This window comes from Coenobita brevimanus, chromosome 84 (assembly GCF_032717465.1).
Source record: "Coenobita brevimanus isolate Jiangsu-jjx chromosome 84, ASM3271746v2, whole genome shotgun sequence".
NCBI classification, from domain to species: Eukaryota; Metazoa; Arthropoda; class Malacostraca; order Decapoda; family Coenobitidae; genus Coenobita; species Coenobita brevimanus.
The window spans coordinates 8,617,736-8,629,156 of record NC_137037.1 but is presented as its reverse complement, the minus strand read 5'-3'; positions in this window follow the sequence as shown (position 1 = coordinate 8,629,156).

Below are 11,421 nucleotides of genomic sequence, written 5' to 3'. Positions count from 1 at the left end.
TGTGGTAGGGTAGTGTGGCGGTCTTGTAGGGTGGTGTAGTAGTGTGGTAGGGTGGTGTGACTGTCAGGTAGGATGGTGTGGTAGGGTGGTGTGGCGGTCTAGTAGGGTGTTGTAAGGTGGTGTGGTTGTTGGTAGGATGACGTGGTACTGTGGTAGGATGGTGTAGTGTGGTAGGATGATGTGGTAGTGTGGTAGGGTGGTGTGGTAGGGTGGTGTGGCTGTGTGGTAGGTTGGTGTGGTAGTGGGGTCGTGTAGTGTGGTAGGGTGGTGTGGTAGTATATCAAACCTTATACGTCGTCGGCTTCACTGTGTTATGTATATGAAAATATTTTATAAACATTTTCTTGAGTGATGTTCACAGGAGACTCATTTTTCTGGTCTTTAATTAGGGCCTTTAAAGTTCTAATCTGTTGAGTGAGTTGCCTCGCTTTCCTCTCATTTTAAACTTACCAAGTTCGTTTGAAGTTGACTCAAATATTTTAATTAAAACCTCGAATAAGCTAAAGGTCCTGGATCAGTTTTATGCCTCTTTCTGTATGTCCGTTTCCGACGTTTCGGCGCCTCATCTACTTGTTTGATTTTGTTTTTTTTTTTTTCACTTTGTTTGTCCGGATGTTCGCCTTCTTCTGTGTGTCTCTAGTTCCACATTCCTCTTACTGTCCAGTCTTCGTCTGTCAGTTTTTCTGTCTGTTTGTGTAACCGCCTAGTCATCTAACCGTTTGGCCATTCTTCTGTCTCTGTCTCATTTGCCATCTCTCAGTTACCTCTGTCTCTCTTTCTTTCCGTCTGTCTGTCTTTTAGTCTCCCCGTCTCCATATCTCCCCAGTACATCTCTGAGGTCCCTCTGTTTCTTCTCAGTTTCATTCAGTTTGTAAACATTTCTCTGTTAATTCCTCCGTCCCTCCATCTCTTTGTTGGTCCGTCCCTCCGTCCGTTTCTCCGTCCATCCACCTGAGTCGGGATTCACGAAGGATATACCAGGCCTCTGGTGCCTTAGGATATGCCAGACGCAGATACCATACCCTTACCATATACCTAACCTGAGGTGTGGTACCTCCTTCGTGAATCCCGCCTCTGACAGTTTGTGTGTGTAAGCTGTTGCCGCCTGTGTGTCTGGTGGTGGCGAGATGAGAGAACTTAGTGTCCCCAGAGCAGATTTATTTTGCGAATATGACAGTGGGGCATGAAGGTCATCAGGGTAAGTCAGGACTGTAATCTGGACGGCAAAGGAGGCTTTGTAACACCTCTTCTTTAGCGATTTGTTCTGCTCTTTACAATCTAGCATTCTCTTTAATACTGTTGGTATTGTTTAAATGCCAACGCAGTTCGCTCATTAACATGCAAAAGGATATTGAAGTGTAATGTGCACAATATATCCCTAAGGAAGAGGTGTTACATCTCTAAAGCCATTATAATACTCTCCTAGGTCTCGGGTCTTTTCATGCGGAAGGTAGTCGACTCTCTCAGTCCTGCCGCTCAGTACAGTGACGTCTTAATAACTTTATTTTTTTTTCTGCCGTCCAGCAATATTAAATCATCTGAGGGAACACCACTCGTAGGACAGAGTAAGAATAAGTTTTTCGCTCGGTGAGATGCTGTTGAGGGAATCCTTCACGTGTTGGCACCAATTTAACTGGCCTGCCCCACTGCCTGGTTGTACAAACGTCCTTGAACTACTTCCCTGTCCCCGGAAAGGAGGATGTGGACAGCAGAACGGCAGTTTATGCCTGTAGTCGACTGGATTCACATTTAAGATGAATTTATTCCTCCTTCTCCTCCATGTGACGCGTGTGCCCTGTGCTTAGGTATTGAAACCCAACCCGTGAAAGAGTTTAAAGTGGATGCTTGCAGTGTTTCCCCACCTAACCCCCGATACTCACTCTCTCTCTCTCTCTCTCTCTCATATCCCACTTTCCCATCATATTCTCAACCCCATCCCCACGCCTCACTCCCTCACTTTCCCATTCTTCCATCATTGTTCTCTTAATTTTTTCACTCTTAACTCACTCCCTCCTTCGGGCATCCTTCCTCTATTTACCTCCCTCGTCTGCCTCATCCCTCCCGCTCACCGCCCATCAACACTGTCCCGTCACTTGCCTTTATTTTCCTCATTGATTGTCTGGTTCTTCAAGTTCAAATCATTTATGCATCTCCCTCTCTCTCTGACCCTCTTCCTAAGCGCCTTACAACACCTCCACCCCTCTCACCTCCCTTCACATTCCCTCGACAAGCACCACGTATTCTAAAAGCTGATTAACTCTGCTAATTCTCCCATCATACTTTCTTTATATATTCTTTCACCACACCACTTTTTTATACCCTCTTCTCACACCTTATGTTTATGTGCTCTCCTTACACTTGTTCGTATTACGTACCTCTTTACGCCTTCTGTTTTATAATCTTCTTACACCTTCTGTTTGTAAAGTAACTAAACCTGTGTGTATAACCCCACACACCCTCTGTTTGTATTATCTCTTTAGACCAGGTTGAATAATCTCTTCATACTTCTCCTTATATTCTCTCCTCATACCTGCTGTTTTTATCCTCCCCTCATATTATCTCTTCATATCCTCTCCTCACACTCTTTATTTCACTTTGTTCTCAACTTCTCTTTCCTTTACATTTTCTTAACTCCGTCAGCCCGTTCTGTCTGATTCTGACTGATGACAGACGATTTTATTCACCTTGAGTTAGACAGTTTCGACCTGTTGGGGTTAAAAGCAGTGGCATTAATCTTTTGTGTCCTATATGCTTCATTTCACTTCCGCTTTCTGTTTCAAGTTTCTTTTTACCATCTTCGCTCTTTTGTGTATTCTCTTCTGGTGTCTTATGGTGTTTTGTTTCATCATTTCATCTTCGTTCTGTTCTCCCTTCTGTTCCTTGTTTTTATCATTATTTTTCTCTCCATGCTTTGTTCGTTTGCTCATTCAGCTTTCTCTTTGCAAACTGTCTGCTTCCTTTACACTATATTTATATTTCTTCCGTCTCCATTGCTTCTCTTCTTTACGTTCAGTTCTCTTTCCCTTTTCTCTGCTGATTGATATAGCATACATTATTCTGCCAACCCTGTCATCTTCCCTTGTCACTGTCATTTTCCATATCCAGTTTCTTCTATCCACTCTCTTGCCTTTCTGTATTCTCACACCCATTTCCTTCCACCGTTCATTCATACTGTATGTCTCCCTTTACTTTCCTTAATTCCTTTACACTGTCTGCCAATAATTCTTTAGTTACTGTCGTTATTTTCTTAACTCCTCCTTGTTTTCTTTGTATGTTCACACTGTCCTTTCTTTCTCCACCCATATTTCTCTCATTTCATTTTCTTTAGTTCTTTTTCTCAGTTTATCACCATTATTCCCTTCACTCTTCCTCATTCATCTGTATTTCTTCTTACTGTGTTCTCTTCCACCATCCATCACTCTCACCTCTGTTTCTCACACACATTCTTCACTCGCACCCTATGTTGCTTCAGCTTCTTTCTTTAATCACTTTCTTTCTTTCCCTTACAGTATCTGTCACCATCTGCCACCTGCTTCTCTCTAGTTACTGAGTCCTTGTCTCTCTTTTCATGATGTCATTATATGTCCAATTTATTTCTTCTGTCACTTTCCGCCATTACAATACAGCGTATATCCCCATCGTTCTTTTCATTCATTCTCATTTCTCGTCTTACTATACTTCCATCATCTGTTATCACTCTTCTCCATTCACTCTCATTTCTTCTCACATTCCTTCCAACATCTGTCGCTATATATCTCCATCACTTCTCCATTCTCTCTTGTACTTTCTTGAAGTGTCCTTCCCTCATAACATCAATATCATTCTCACAGCTCCTCCTCTACCCTTGCCCTCCCCTCACTCTCCTCTTTCATGTTTCTTTCCCCTTTATCCTCTATCCCTCCCTTAACCCTCACTGTGCTGTGGTCTCCCTCCATCCATCGTCCTGGTCTGCCCCCATCGCAGTGTGTTGCGTGAATGACGGCTGTAACACCATCAGCCACCCACACGATGAACTTAACTCCTTGACTACGGTGACGTCCTTTTTGTAGCCTATTCTTGCTGCCACTGAAGGACTTTGTTCACAGTAGAAGAGCCTCATGGTAGTCTGTCGTAAATATAATCGTCTGGAGATAGCAGTAATTAAAAAACTGGTCACCGCACTGAAATGGTTAAAAGAATAAATTGACATTGTCCTCAGACATGTTTTGTGGCCAACAAATCCTCTCGCGTCCCTTGGTAATACCACTGCTAGAACAAGCGACAGTAGTTTCCTTACGATGTCTGTTTCTACCACGCTCTGTCCCCTCCCCTCCCCCTCTCCACCACCACCCCCTCCATGGGGAACCACCAGCGGGGTTCGAACGTGTATGCGTGGATCCTCGCCCTGATCGCCTCCATCCCCGCCTCCTTCACTGCCGACTGTCACCACTCGCACAGGTAACATCAGTACATTATCAAACATACACTTCATTATTTTATTGCTGTGTCTCTCAAAGCTGATTTTTTTTTTCTTTCCTTTTTTTACCCCTTTTCCTGTCTTGTCTCGCTCAGTTATCTCCCTCGCCGTGTGGTCTCTTGTTCCGTCGTCTGCCTCAGGTACTTTAATTGCTGCCGCACAGATAACCTCAGTACATTCACAGTCACATACTTCAATAATCTGCCCCATACACATCAATAATCTACTCTTATTTACCCCCAGATTGACTTTATTCCCTGTTCCTTTAATCAGAATTTACTCTTTTCTGCTCCTTCAAGTCCATTTATTTCCTGTTATCTAAATTATATCTCCGATTCTTTCCTGTCTTGTTCATATATATCCATTCCCCTGCACAGATAACCTCAGTACGTTCACAACAACACATTTCAATATTTTATTCTTATCTCCCATCAGACTGACTTAATCCCTATGCCTTTGGTCTAAATATTATCCCTTCTGCTCTCCCCTTAAGCTCAGTGATTTCCTCTGGTCTGAATTATATCCCTCATCCTTTTCTTCTCTGGTTTAGTTATTTCCATTTCCCCCGCACATATAGCCTCAATATTTCACCCACAGGCACGTCAATATTTTACTGTTATTTCCACACAAGCTGACATATTTCCTTTTCCTTGGGTTTGAAGTGTAATCGTTTTTCTCCTTTCTCATCTAGTTCAATTGAACCACCTCAGCACTATGACGTATTTTGGTAGCTTAATCCTGCTATCTCCAGACAGTATTAATCAGCTCAGGACGGACGTTTGAAGTTGGAGGAGGTAAATACGGCTTCATCCACCACTTCCCTGCTGAATTCTGCTTTAGGTTAAACACTATCACTGGTAGAATCAAGAGTAGAATATATTAAGTGTGAAGGGAGTCAAGGGAGTAAGTTCAGTGTTATTCATATATCCTCCTCGACTTGAATATCAATTATTACCCTTGCCTTTGGTCTGAATTATATCCCTCGGCCTCCTCTTTCATCTGACCCATTGAATCCGGTGTCAAGTGCTGAGATTGCAGCCGTGCTGAGATTACGTGGTGGTGTTTCGGCCCCATATTATTATGTTGTGACAGTTCTACCTAATTACATTAATATGCTTGCCTGTGCCCTAACGCGGTGTTTATTAAAATAGCAGCACGTGACAGGAGTTCCACCCAGTGAGTTTGGTGTTGTAACATATTAATGTAGTAGTTAGGTGGAAATGTCAAAAAATATTAGGTTAGGTTAGGTTTCCAAAGAAGAAGGTACTGAAACAGCACCATGTAATCTCAACATGGCTATGGTCTCAGCACACAACACCGGTGATGTCCTGTGGGTGTTAATTTTCTCCTTGCCTAATTTCCTACTTCATTTTGCTTATTCCCTCTGACTTTTTCCATTCTCAAGAGTTATTTTAAAAATTTCAGTTAGAGCAAAATATCATCATCAGATTCAGATTCAATTTCTTTCGTTTCCTCCTATCATAATTTTGCATCTTAATGGTACTGTTTTTACCACCAGCTTCCCTGATTCCCAGTTTGTCCTTACGGTATATCAGTATAGTTGTAGTAATTCCTGCCGCTTTAGAAGTAAAATTGTCTGTTATCCTGTACACTTCCTTCTCCCATCTTGGTTATCCTTATACATATTTTCAGTCAGACTTTGGTCCACCTTTCATCAAGTATTTTTATCAAATTCTGGTCTGTTCAAGCTCAAATATTTTTCATCTCCTTTCCTTCTGATTAACGTTTTCCTGTATATAATATTTACAGCCATGTCATATCGCGTTATTCATTAAATCTCTTTAGATCTATCATATGCTGCTTTTTATATTTTAATTTGCAGAGGAGAGATTGAGACAGTTGGTAGAGGAGTTTGGAAGGGTGTGTGAAAGGAGGAAATTGAAAGTAAATGAGAATAAGAGTAAAGTGATGAAGTGTACGAGGTTGATAGATGGTAGGGGGATGAATATAGTTTTGAATGGTGAGTTGCTTGAGGAGGTAGATTGTTTTAAATATCTAGGGTCACATGTTGCTGTGGATGGAAGAATAGATGCAGAAGTGAAGTTTAGAATAAATGAAGTAGGAAAGGTGCTGGGAGGAATGAAAAAAGTGTTTAAATGTCGTTCGCTTAGAATGGATGTAAAGAGAAGGCTGTATGAGGGTGTTGTGGTACCGACTGCATTATATGGGGCTGAAACATGGAATATGGGTGTAGCAGAGAGGAAAAGTTTGAATGTAATGGAGATGAGATGTCTGAGGAGTATGTGTGGAGTGACGCGTATGGATCGAGTGCGAAATGATGAAGTGCGAAGGAGAACTGGAGTTGTTCGGGAGATGGCTGGCAGAGTTGAGCAGAGGGTGTTGCAATGGTTTGGGCATATGGAGAGAATGGATAATGAGCGATTGGTGAAAAAGATAACTAGATCTGATGTGAGAGGTGTAAGACTGAGAGGAAGACCACGAATAGGATGGATGGACAGTGTGAAGAGAGCGCTGGATGCGAGAGGGATGTCTGTTGAGCAAGGAAGAGTGGCTGTGCGTGACAGAAATAAATGGAGAGAAATTGTGAATGAATAAGTGATGACGCAGCCCTGAGGGGATATTCTCCCGCTTTTGGTCTGATCAGCTAGTCAGGTCAGGTGCGGGTAAGGGGATGGGTCTGTTATGATGTGGCAGGGGTAAACCAGTTCTGCTGTCGGGCCCTGCTGTGGATGTCACTGATTGCATTGCGCAGTTGACCCTTGTGCGTTGTGATGCAGTGAGGATCTGTCCGTTCTCCCCTTTGGGGCTAAGATGCGAATAAATGTGTTTGAATGGATGAGTAAATGGAGAGTGAGTCGTCCTGTCTCGGCTACCTCCCTTTCCTTGGGGGAAGCAGCCTAGCTATATAGATAGATAGATAGATTTGCAAATCCCACGACTTCATAATTTTTTTTTTTTTTTTTTCAATTCCCACTTCTCTTTAAACGGTATATTATTATACTTGCTACTCCTCACCCTGCCCTTGGGTGGGAAAGGAGGTCCGGATGATGATGCTTATTAGACTTTTGTCATTTTTTAAAATACATTTTTAACCTTATCAGATCCCACCTGCATTTATGTGTTTTTATTGCTATCAGATGCAACTGCTTGCATTACGTTGGCCGCCACACCATGACTCTGTACCGGCTCCGTAACACCACCACCATCAGGCCAGTATCAGAGGAAAGTGAACATTGTCTGCCCAGAGATAAAACTGTATACACAAGTAGCATTTATCTACTGTATGCTGTAAACTGCTGCCAGCACTGAATTACTGTATAGCTGGAGTAGATCGAATGCCCCTACGACTACCAAGCGAGTTGAACATAAGTTTAACTTTTCTTGACATTATGGGAGGATCGGGTATTCTTAATAGGACTTGATATTTAAAAGTATCCGATATAATTTATGCGGTAGAATACAAATACTGTTACTCAGAGTACCGTATAAATTTATTTTACTCCCCCCCCCCCTCACCAGCAATAGAGCTGGAAAAAGTAAAAAATATTATAATGTATTCCATATAAGCTGTCTGGATAATTTCATATTAAAAATTACTAATCTGAATGTAAAATTAATCGCAAATAAAGATATTGTAAATTTCAGTAAAAACAAATTTGATATAAGTAGCGTAATCATTGGCGAGCAGCCAGTATTCCCCAAGTTTCCGTAGAAAGTGTTAGACTATCGACAAGTAGAAAACTCTAGAAAATCGTGAAGAGAATGATGTTAAATATATAAAAATGCCGGCCAGAGGCCCGTAAAAAATAATCATTAAATGGAAGGAAACATGCCTAGCGGAAAAAATGCTAACTTGCTAACTTTGCTTCATTAACCAGGCACAAGCACAACTCCACACTGCGCGTTGCGCAAGCGCAGGGTTAGTGTTCTGGCGGATGTGGTGGGAAGTGTGTTGCGCTCTCGGTGTTTGTGTAATATTATTATTCTGGCTTATCATTGGACGCCTGTTAAACGCTTAAGACAACGGCTAAACTCTGTCGATAAGCTATGAAGACGTTCACCTTCCCTGGAGCCAAAATGATACCAGGGAAAACAGAAATGGGCTCAGACAATGTTGTGCAGCGGCTGACAAGGTGAGTAACGGAAGCGTTTTATTTTATTATTATTTTTTTTCACTTTCTGACAGTCTCACCTCTTTGCTTGGACGCATTTTGGCAAAATGTACGCTTTAGTTTGTGCAAGAGAAAGCTGTTAAAGTTCACTTCTTGTTTGTTTTCCATACATTTATTTTTATTTCGGTAATCGATTGTTTCGTATTTTCATTCCCCTCATGCTTTTATCCATTTTTCCCGACGCATAGCATAATGGCAGACACTTGCAACTGACAAAATACTGTGCATCATTTTCCCTTTGTGGTTATCATATAACACTAGTGTGTGGATTATATCTGGATTATATCCTCGACGAGTTAGCCTAGTTCATCAAGCTCTGAGTACTTAGCCTCCTCTGACTAATCCGGTTAGGTAAGAGAAATATCTTGTTTTTATATTTGTATTGTGAGGCCTATGTGAATCCTCCTTTTTGTAAATGAACCCTGGTTTCATTTTGTGTGTGTATGTTGCAGTGTAAAGTAAGTTTTGTTGTGAGCTTACCTTAACCCTTTTGGTGATTAATTTGGAGATTAATTAACTAGGGGTTTAGAGTGCACCGTGATATATACGCCCATAACAACACACGCACACACACACACACACACGATTCGCCTCTCCTCGAGTCGGTGTCCTGCCTCCCCCACTTGTTCCTCTCCTCCTCTCATATCTGTCGACTTGACCGTTTTAGTTCGCCCTCACCCTTTCATTTAATTCCCCTTCCTCTCCCCACAATCCCCACCTAGTCTTCTCTTTCAGACCCGTATTGATCTCTTACAATATTTTCCCCACTCTTATCTTACACACTCCTTCCCTTCCATTTTTATCATACTCCCTCCACATCTGTTTCCAGGGATCATTCATCATTCAATCCCCATTTTTTTTTTTCTTCTCAGCCTTCCCTCTCCCATACCCCCTCCCCTCCTCCTCTCTCCATTCATTCTAATGCTGCCGCTGTATTTTTTTTTTTCTGTCCATATCTTTTTTTTTTGCCACGTCACCATTCTCACCATTTGTCTTAAACCCTTCGGAAGAATGACCCATTTTTCGGGTACACAAAAGCGACGTATTTTTTACTCGTTGTTGTTGATGTTATTTATGGAGACCTTAAAATTAGCCATTGCCACGCATATAACTGCTGATTATTACATCTTCCCTGCCACACTAACCACCACTATCGCAGCCCACTCCTCTCCGCCCACCCCACCCCTCTCTTACCCCTCCCCCCTTCCTTGATGTCACACTTCAGTGACATGCACCTTCCCACCACCAGCGTTGCCCCTCATACAGCACCCATCTTCATAGCAAAACAGCAACACTTTCCTCTGGAATTCCCAATCACACAACGCCATAAAATTCCGTCCCGCCCACTCAATTCGCCCACCCCAGCCTGTCCTGAGAGATCAGAACTAATATAGGCTACCGTTTTATGAAGTTTAACGCTGCAGTGGCCTTTTTTATTATTATTATTTCTTTTTTATCATGCTTGCCAAGGCTTGAACTGATGCGATTTGTATTGACCTGAACTGGTCGGATTGGCCTCAAACGACCTGAATTATATACGGTAAATACTAAATGTGGGAAGGATAATATAGGAACAGTAAATGTAGGCAGAGACCACAGAATGGTGAAAAAATCAGGAAATAGTACCGTTAGCTTCAGCAGATCTCAGGAGGGAGAAAGACAGACTGATTCAAAGGAAACAACCAAACTTTTTGCTGCGAGAGAGAAAAGAGTAGAACATAGTTTACTAGCTAAGAATATGACCTTGCAGCTGAAGGGTGAAGTTCAGTTACAGTACAGGACAAATGAGTGAACATTTGTAGATTACTAAACGAGGTAGTTCCACAAAGAGTAGGTAGGAAATTCCTGAACAGCGGCTGGAGTTCGTTCCGAGAGTCTCTAATGGAAAAGTTAACAAACCACGAACATAATAAATGATACCGAAATAGCAGAGGAATTATACTTGAAGAGTCAGTTCAGGGTACATATGGTACATGGTGTACACGGTGACTCCCAGCATTACATAGTAAGCTATTAAGAAAGTCTTGAGAGGATAAAGATCTTATTAAGCATATAGTGACTTTCCACGAAATGAACTAGCACTCAGCAGAGCTTTACGAAATGTTTAAAGATCAAAGAATACCCATAGCTATAGCCCTGACGGAAAAGGTGTCCTGTATATACTAGTTCACAGGAGAAAACTTAAAGACTCCCAAACCACTGCCTAGTAAGCCTTCTCTTTTTTGTGTACAGACTCTATAAAATCCTAAAATACCCAAATACTCTTGTACAACAATTGATTCAGTTTAACTTGGCGGGGATTTTCGCCCCCTTTCCAGCCCGTTTCTCGTAGTTCAGTGTTAGAATAAGACTACTAAAACTCTACGTCCTTTTTAACGGCACTTCTTCGTGACCAGCACCATGTTTCAGTGGGACTGTCTTGTTATAGCTCAGCATTCAAGGTGGAGAGATGGCAGTTTTACGCCAGGTTAAAGTGAAAAGAGTGCTGATATATAGTTATAGACGCAAACCAGCCCAAAGAACAAGCCGGATTCTGTAATGGTTGTTCTGCTTCCCTCTTGTATCTCTGTTACCCTTGTCGCAATATTTTCTGCAGCCTCCCCCCCCATCTCTCTCTCTCTCTCTCTCTCTCACACACACACACACACACACACACGTTTAAATAGTGATGTAACGTAAGTGGTCGTGGGTTTGCCTTCCCTTTCGAGAGTGATTAATAAGTCTGATAAGGTCGCTTCAACACGTATCCCACACCCGTATTGAAGTGTCCATGTTACCTGTAATAATCGTATCGAAGAAATTAGACTGATT